Source organism: Lampris incognitus, chromosome 20, assembly GCF_029633865.1.
Source record: "Lampris incognitus isolate fLamInc1 chromosome 20, fLamInc1.hap2, whole genome shotgun sequence".
Lineage (NCBI taxonomy): Eukaryota > Metazoa > Chordata > Actinopteri > Lampriformes > Lampridae > Lampris > Lampris incognitus.
In genome coordinates, this window is record NC_079230.1 from 3,615,537 (window position 1) to 3,625,097 (window position 9,561).

The window sequence follows — 9,561 nt, forward strand, 5'->3', positions numbered from 1 at the left end:
CTCACTATATAGTCCTCTACATAGAACTATAGGACTACATAGTCCTCTACCTAGAACTATAGAACTATATAGTCCTCTACCTAGAACTATAGAACTATATAGTCCTCTACATAGAACTATAGGACTACATAGTCCTCTACATAGAACTATAGGACTAGAAAGTCCTCTACATAGAACTATAGAACTATATAGTCCTCTACATAGATCAATAGAACTATATAGTCCTCTACATAGAACTATAGGACTACATAGTCCTCTACATAGAACTATAGAACTACATAGTCCTCTACATAGAACTATAGAACTACATAGTCCTCTACATAGAACTATAGAACTACATAGTCCCTCTACATAGAACTATAGAACTACATAGTCCTCTACATAGAACTATAGAAATACATAGTCCTCTACATAGAACTATAGAACTACATAGTCGTCTACATAGAACTATAGGACTACATAGTCCTCTACATAGAACTATAGCACTACATAGTACTCTACATAGATGTATAGAACTACATAGTCCTCTACATAGAACTATAGAACTACATAGTCCTCTACATAGATGTATAGCACTACATAGAACTATAGAACTACATAGTCCTCTACATAGATGTATAGCACTACATAGTCCTCTACATAGAACTATAGAACTACATAGTCCTCTACATAGATGTATAGAACTACATAGTCCTCTACATAGAACTCTAGAACTACATAGTCCTCTACATAGATGTATAGAACTACATAGTCCTCTACATAGAACTATAGAACTACATAGTCCTCTACATAGAACTATAGAACTACAAAGTCCTCTACATAGAACTATAGGACTACATAGTCCTCTACATAGAACTATAGAACTACATAGTCCTCTACATAGAACTATAGAACTACATAGTCCTCTACATAGATGTATAGAACTACATAGTCCTCTACATAGAACTATAGCACTACATAGTCCTCTACATAGAACTATAGAACTACATAGTCCTCTACATAGATGTATAGAACTACATAGTCCTCTACATAGAACTCTAGAACTACATAGTCCTCTACATAGAACTACATAGTCCTCTACATAGAAACTATAGGACTACATAGTCCTCTACATAGATGTATAGCACTACATAGTCCTCTACATAGAACTATAGAATTACATAGTCCTCTACATAGATGTATAGCACTACATAGTCCTCTACATATAACTATAGAACTACATAGTCCTCTACATAGATGTATAGCACTACATAGTCCTCTACATAGAACTATAGAACTACATAGCCCTCTACATAGATGTATAGAACTATATAGTCCTCTACATAGAACTATAGAACTACATAGTCCTCTACATAGAACTATAGAACTACATAGTCCTGTACATAGAACTATAGAACTACATAGTCCTCTACATAGAACTATATAGTCCTCTACATAGATGTATAGAACTATATAGTCCTCTACATAGAACTATAGAACTACGTAGTCCTGTACATAGAACTATAGAACTACATAGTCCTCTACATAGATGTATAGAACTACATAGTCCTCTACATAGAACTATAGAACTACATAGTCCTCTACATAGAACTATAGAACTACATAGTCCTCTACATAGAACTATATAGTCCTCTACATAGTCCTACATAGAACTATAGAACTACATAGTCCTCTACACAGAACTATAGAACTACATAGTCCTCTACATAGAACTATATAGTCCTCTACATAGTCTTCTACATAGAACTATAGAACTACATAGTCCTCTACATAGAACTATATAGACCTCTACATAGTCCTCTACATAGAACTATAGAACTACATAGTCCTCTACATAGAACTATATAGTCCTCTACATAGTCCTCTACATAGAACTATAGAACTACATAGTCCTCTAGATAGATGTATAGAACTACATATTCCTCTACATAGAACTACATAGTCCTCTACATAGATGTATAGAACTACATAGTCCTCTACATAGAACTCTAGAACTACATAGTCCTCTACATAGAACTACATAGTCCTCTACATAGAACTATAGGACTACATAGTCCTACATAGTCCTCTACATAGATGTATAGCACTACATAGTCCTCTACATAGAACTATAGAATTACATAGTCCTCTACATAGATGTATAGCACTACATAGTCCTCTACATATAACTATAGAACTACATAGTCCTCTACATAGATGTATAGCACTACATAGTCCTCTACATAGAACTATAGAACTACATAGCCCTCTACATAGATGTATAGAACTATATAGTCCTCTACATAGAACTATAGAACTACATAGTCCTCTACATAGAACTATAGAACTACATAGTCCTGTACATAGAACTATAGAACTACATAGTCCTCTACATAGAACTATAGAACTACATAGTCCTGTACATAGAACTATAGAACTACATAGTCCTCTACATAGAACTATATAGTCCTCTACATAGATGTATAGAACTATATAGTCCTCTACATAGAACTATAGAACTACGTAGTCCTGTACATAGAACTATAGAACTACATAGTCCTCTACATAGATGTATAGAACTACATAGTCCTCTACATAGAACTATAGAACTACATAGTCCTCTACATAGAACTATAGAACTACATAGTCCTCTACATAGAACTATATAGTCCTCTACATAGTCCTACATAGAACTATAGAACTACATAGTCCTCTACACAGAACTATAGAACTACATAGTCCTCTACATAGAACTATATAGTCCTCTACATAGTCTTCTACATAGAACTATAGAACTACATAGTCCTCTACATAGAACTATATAGACCTCTACATAGTCCTCTACATAGAACTATAGAACTACATAGTCCTCTACATAGAACTATATAGTCCTCTACATAGTCCTCTACATAGAACTATAGAACTACATAGTCCTCTAGATAGATGTATAGAACTACATATTCCTCTACATAGAACTATATAGTCCTCTACATAGTCGTCTACATAGAACTATATAGTCCTCTACATATTCCTCTACATAGAACTACATAGTCCTCTACATAGAACTATATAGTCTTCTACAAAGAACTAGTGATTTCGGACACAGCTTGTCAAACATTTCACAAGGCAGTGTGTGTGTGTGTGTGTGTGTGTGTGTGTGTGTGTGTGTGTGTGTGTGTGTGTGTGTGTGTGTGTGTGTGTGTGTGTTGTTGTGTGTGAACTCTCATACCCGGTGAGGTGTGACACGGCCTACGAGAGAGGCTGAAAGTCTAATCCAGTAAGCAGTTTATCCAGAATGAACCTGGCACAGTTAAAAACCGTGAACGTGTTTAAATCCCAGAGGAAGCCGACTGTAGAAACGTGTTTTCTCCTTCCCTTCTGTCCTTCTGTCTCTCACAGAAAACCAGCAACCTGCCGGTCATTTAGTCCGAGGAGGGTGAAGGTCCAGATGCGTTCAGGATGGCTTACAAAACTGCTTTCCTTTCTTTTCATTGCTCTCTCTCTCTCTCTCTCTCTCTCTCTCGCTCTCTCTCTCTCTCTCTCTCTCTCTCTCTCTCTCTCGCTCTCTCTCTCTCTCTCTCTCTCTCTCTCTCTCTCTCTCTCTCTCTCTCTCTCTCTCTCTCTCTCTCTGTCTCTCTCTGTCTCTCTCTCTCTCTCTCTCTCTCTCTGTCTCTCTCTGTCTCTCTCGCTCTCTCTCTCTCTCTCTCTCTCTCTCTCTCTCTCTCTCTCTCTGTCTCTTCTCTCTCTCTCTCTCTCTCTCTCTCTCTCTCCTCTCTCTCTCTCTGTCTCTCTCTGTCTCTCTCTCTCTCTCTCTCTCTCTCTGTCTCTCTCTGTCTCTCTCTCTCTCACACTCTCTCTCTCTGTCTCTCTCTCTCTCTCTCTCTCTCTCTCTCTCTCTCTCTCTCTCTCTCTCTCTCTCTCTCTGTCTCTCTCTGTCTCTCTCGCTCTCTCTCTCTCTCTCTGTCTCTCTCTGTCTCTCTCGCTCTCTCTCTCTCTCTCTCTCTCTCCTCTCTCTCTCTCTCTCTCTCTCTCTCTCTCTCTCAATTCAATATGTGCTTTATTGGCATGACATACGTTTGTGTACATATTGCCAAGCATGTAAAACAACAACACAACATAACAATGATTACGCAACATAACAATGAAAAACTACTTTCCTTTCTCTCCCTCCCCCCCCCTCTCTCTCCCTCTCTCCAGGCATGGAAGAGGCGTTGGTTTTGTCCTGCGCAGCGGCAGGTTGACAGGAGACCCTGATGTCCTCCAGTACTACAAACATAACCATGCCCGTCAGCCCATCCGGACCATCAACCTCAACCTCTGTGAACAGGTCAGACATACAGATGGACAGATGAGTGGACAGACAGATGGACTTACAGATATGCAGACTAGATCTTAAATCCAACCATGTGAGATGGGGTCTGATTTCAGAGCGGCTTGGCCTCAGATCAGAATCAGAATCATGTGTATTGGCCATGTATATGCACATACATGGAATGTGACTCTGGTGTCGTGGCTCTCTCAGTGTACTTAACATAGAATAACAACACTACAACACAACAATCTTCACATATATACACAAGGATTGGCCCATACAGGTGAAATAAGAGGTGAAGTGCAGTGGTGCAGAGAATATATCAGAGATGCTGAAATAGATGTTAGCAGCTTACTTACATGCATGCCTGAGGTAGATGGACATGACAGAGTGTACCAGGATACTTACAATGTACAGTACAGTATATACAAAATGGTTGGATTTATTGACAGTGTTAAGCATTCAGTGTCAGGCATTCACACCAGAGGGTGTGCTCCAATTATCGAGGCATCACACTGCTCAGCCTCCCTGGGAAAGTCTACTCTAGGGTGCTGGAAAGGAGGCTCTGACTGATTGTCGAACCTCTGATCCAGGAGGAACAATGTGGATTCCATCCTGGCTGTGGAACAAAGGACCAACTCTTTACCCTTGTGGAAGTCCTGAGTGAGGCATGGAGTTTGACCAGCCAGTCTACATATGTTTTGTGGACTTGGAGAAGGTTTACGACTGTGTACCCTGGGGCACTCTGTGGGGGGTACTGTGGGAGTATGGGGTACCAGGGCAGTTGCTACAAGCCATCCGGTTCTTGTATAATCAAAGTGAGAGCTGTGTCCACATTGTCGGCACAAAGTCAACAAACATGTTTTTGGTGGGTGTTGGACTCCGCCAAGGTTGTCCCTTGTCTCCTATTCTGTTTGTGATATTCATGGACAGGATCTCAAGGTGCAGCCAAGTTGAGGAGTGTGTCCATTTTGGGAACCTCAGAATAGCATCTCTGCTGATAAAAATGCTGATATTGTGGCAGGATGAGGAAAAACACAGGAGACGGAGGCGAGTTTGAACTATATGATAAAAAAAAATCATGTGCTGTACTTTTTATTGAACTATGCAAAGCGTTGATTCAGTGAATCATGGTCTTCTCCTGCAAAGACTCAAACATATAGGTTTTAGTGACCCTGTGCTGAATTGGTTTTCAGACTATTTCACTGGAGGAACTAAGTGTGTGTCCATAGACTATTATAGCTCTGCACCTCTAATATTAAAGACAGATGTTCCTCAAGGATCTATCTTGGGACCAATTTTGTTTTCTATTTATAGAAATTATCTTGGTGAAGGACTGAATCCAGCAAAGATCCACCTCTATGCAGATGACACTATTATTTATACTGTGGCACCAAATTTAAAAGTGGCAATGGATTCTTTACAGACTGCTTTTAACTTATTGCAGATGTCACTTGTTAAATTAAAATTGGTTTTAAGCTCTAAAAAGACCAAATTTACGATTTTTACGTGTTCCCGTTCATCACCCACTGATTGTATGCTCTTGACACTAGATTGCACTCATCTAGAGAGGGTTACCGTATCCATCAATAACCCGCAATAAAAATGTTTTTTTTTAAAAACCACCATAGAATGACCACTATTCAGTAATTCAATATGAACGACTGCTGTAGCGTCATGACCATTCACTAATCAATATTAACAACCAGCTTTGGATATATGCTGGCTTTAATGAGTCAATAATAAAGTTCATTAAACCCGCTTCCGGTGTGGAAGACGGCTGCGTGAATTCGCGTTTGCAGCGGCCTCACCCAGTGCCGGTGTCGGAAGATGGCAGTGCGAATTCACATTTACAGTACTGTCCATGCAGTGTTTTGTCCACGTCCGTGTCTAAATCTTGTCTTCGTTTGATGGCTGGAAGAGCTGGCACTGGATCGGCTGGGAGAGCGGGGCAGGCTAACTGCTAGCCCATGCAGACCGGCAGTTCTGAAAACACCGAGGGCGGTCTGGCGGCGGCCTCACCTGGCGGTGACTGTGGTGTTTTTGACATCATCGTGAGGAGTGCAGGGAGGTGTGTCGAGGGTGTCTGGCTGGGAGAGCTGGCGCTGGATCGGCTGGGAGAGCTTGGTGCTTGCCTCGTCCAGCGGGCCCGGGGACCACGGCCCCTGCCTGGAACCGCCGAGGGCTGTTTGACAGGACGCTGAGATAACTGCTAACCCATGCAGAACAAAGGTTCTGACAGTCATCCTGGCTGGCGTTTGTTCCCTTGGACAGTGATTTTTTTTGTTTAGTTTTGAGACGTGTCAGTTTGGGTATGTGTGTTCTTGCAGTTTTTGGATGTGTTTTTGTCTTTGTGTTGTACTGCTGTGGGCTGGAAGAAATGGCATTTCATTTCATTTCAAGTGCATGAAGTTCAATGACAAATGAAGTGTTCCTGATTCAAACCAGTTGATGTGTGTGTATGTTTGGAGTAACATGGAAAGAACATGTGACTCTCCTCCAGGTGGACGCTGGCCTGTCCTTCACCAAGAAGGAGCTGGAAAGCAGTTTTGTGTTCGACCTGCGGACAGAGGGCAGAACCTGGTACCTGGTGGCCGAGTCTGAGGAGGACATGAACCGCTGGGTGTCCTCCATCTGTCTGCTGTGTGGCTTCAACCCCACCCAGGACGGTAAGACAGACAGACAGACACAGAAAGATGGACAGAGAGGGGTCAAAAGAGGACATAAGAGACAGGAAGTCAGTCGCTGGGTTTTGTCAGTAAGGATATTCATGTCTCCCATGACAATCAGTGGTGTGTCATTGTCAGGAATGGCTGAGAGTCACATGTCCAGTTGTACTACAAAGGTCTCCAGCGGACACCCTGGTGGGCGGTATTTGACAACCACCAAGCTTAATGGGAGCAGTAACCATGATTGCATGGTATTCAAAGGGGGAGTTTTGCTTGGAGAAAGTTTAGTGAGAGCTTAGTTCTTCTTCCTCTTCTTCTTCTTCTTCATGAGAAGTGTCCAGCGTTTCACACTCAACTTATTGGCAGTTATAACTGCAATGTCCGGGTACTCATGGGGCACTGCATTTTAAAAAATTGTCAGTGTTAACAAACTTATGCGCTCAAAATTGCAAGTCTAAGTATGGAAGGATATGGATTGTCTCTGTAAATGGCGCCCTCTACAGGATCACTGTGATATTTTCTTCTACAGTTCTCTCATTGGTTAATTAACTTCCTTCTTACTGTCCCCTCCATTCCTAGAAAAACTTCCTGTGTCTGCCCCCTCTCCCCGTAACTGCGATGACAGGTGCCAGTCACACTCCCATCTCCATGGTAGCAGGGTTGGTCCCGCCCCCCTATAGCCTGGTGAGCGTGCAACACTTTGAGCCCAGCCGTGGACCAGAGGAAGATTACCTGTGGTTAAATCAATGCCAGAGCCATACCAGGTATACACACACACACACACACACACACACACACACACACACACACACACACACACACACACACACACACACACACACACACACACACACACACACACACACAAGCACACACACACACACACACACACGCACACACACTGTCGAATCGGTCTTACTTACAATTTACAAACTTGATTTTCTCTCTGCCTCTGTTTTCTGTTTGTCTCTCACCCTCCAGACCTGCTGTTGGCTCATCTTTCTCCTCAGACATAGAATACAACCTTCCCTCCTCTTCATCCTCTTCCTCGTCTGCCTCCTCTCCTTCCTTATTGTCCAACGGTCTCCTTCCCCTTCCCTCCTCCCAAACCTCCTCTGGCTGTGGCACTGCCCCCTGGATGGTTGGTATGACAGCAGCCCACCTTAGCCAGGCTCCGGGTGTTGATGTGACCTCTGACCCTCAGAGGGGAAGGGGTCAGCCTCGCTGCCAACTCTCCCCCCACCCCAGGAAACACTCGCTGGACTTGCACCTGCAGCCAGTGAAGATCTGCCCGGATGAGTGCTGCACACAGACATACACGCACACACACACAGTCCTCAACACACACACCCTACATCTAGCTGCCCCTCCAAGACCACCAAAAACCCAGCTGCCCCGCCCCGGCACGGAGCAGGAGCAAAGAGACAGATGGATGATGGGAGGGGAGGAGAGAGGAGGTGGAGGGAAAGAAGGAGGAGGAGGAATGCAGGGGAACACCGAGACGGAGCATGCAGGTCAGAGAGAGGTCTCACACACACACACACACACACACACACACACACACACACACACACACACACGCACACACATGCACATGCACAGTCAAGGAAAGTTGAATCAGTTTGTCTGGACACAACGTATCCGTCAATAAACATTGTATCCAGATGAAATGATTCAACTTCTTTAATCTTCTTACCTGGATTATTGAGCATGCATCAAGACACTCATGCACAGGGCGTACTGGTTTGTGGTACTAGTACTCTGTGTGGGTTCAGTGTATTCTCTTTATTCCTGTGTTCCAGGCTGTGACAGAAGTCTGTCTGACAGAGCCAGCATGTTTGAATTCAGCCAGAGTTTCAACAGCTACTTTGTAAGTTAAACCACCATCAGATGGTACACAATACATTATATATTACATTACACCACATTACATTACACCACATTACATTACATTACACTACATTACATAACAACACATCACATTATACTACATAACACCATATTACATTACATTACATTAACTTACACCACATTAAATTACACCACATTACATTAAATTACATTACATTACATAACACCACATTACATTACACCACATTACATTACACTACATTACATTACACCCCATTACATTACATTACACCACATTACATGACATGACATTACACCACATTACATTACAGGACATTACACTACATTACATTACACCACATTACATTACATTGCACCACATCACATGACACCACATTACATTACATTACACCACATTACATTACATTACACCACATTACATGACATGACATGACATTACACTACATTACAGTACGTTACATGACGCCACATTAATAGAGGAGAGGATAAAAGAGGAATACAGTAGAATTTAAAGCAACACAGTAATAGTAAAGCCGTCTTTTCCAGTCAATTATTACTTTGGTTGGTAGTTTTTATTTTTCAGAATCTCTGTCTGTCTGTCTGTCTGTCTGTCTGTCTGTCTGTCTGTCTGTCTGTCTGTCTGTCTGACTCTCTGTCTGTCTGTCTGACTCTGTCTGTCTGTCTGTCTGTCTGTCTGTCTGTCTGTCTGTCTGTCTGTCAACTTGTTTG

General features: G+C 42.3%; 1 pseudogene; it reads left to right on the forward strand.

The window, feature by feature from the left end:
* LOC130130937 (GRB2-associated-binding protein 1-like) overlaps positions 1 to 9,561 on the forward strand; it is a 25,803-nt pseudogene that overhangs the window by 5,666 nt on the left and 10,576 nt on the right.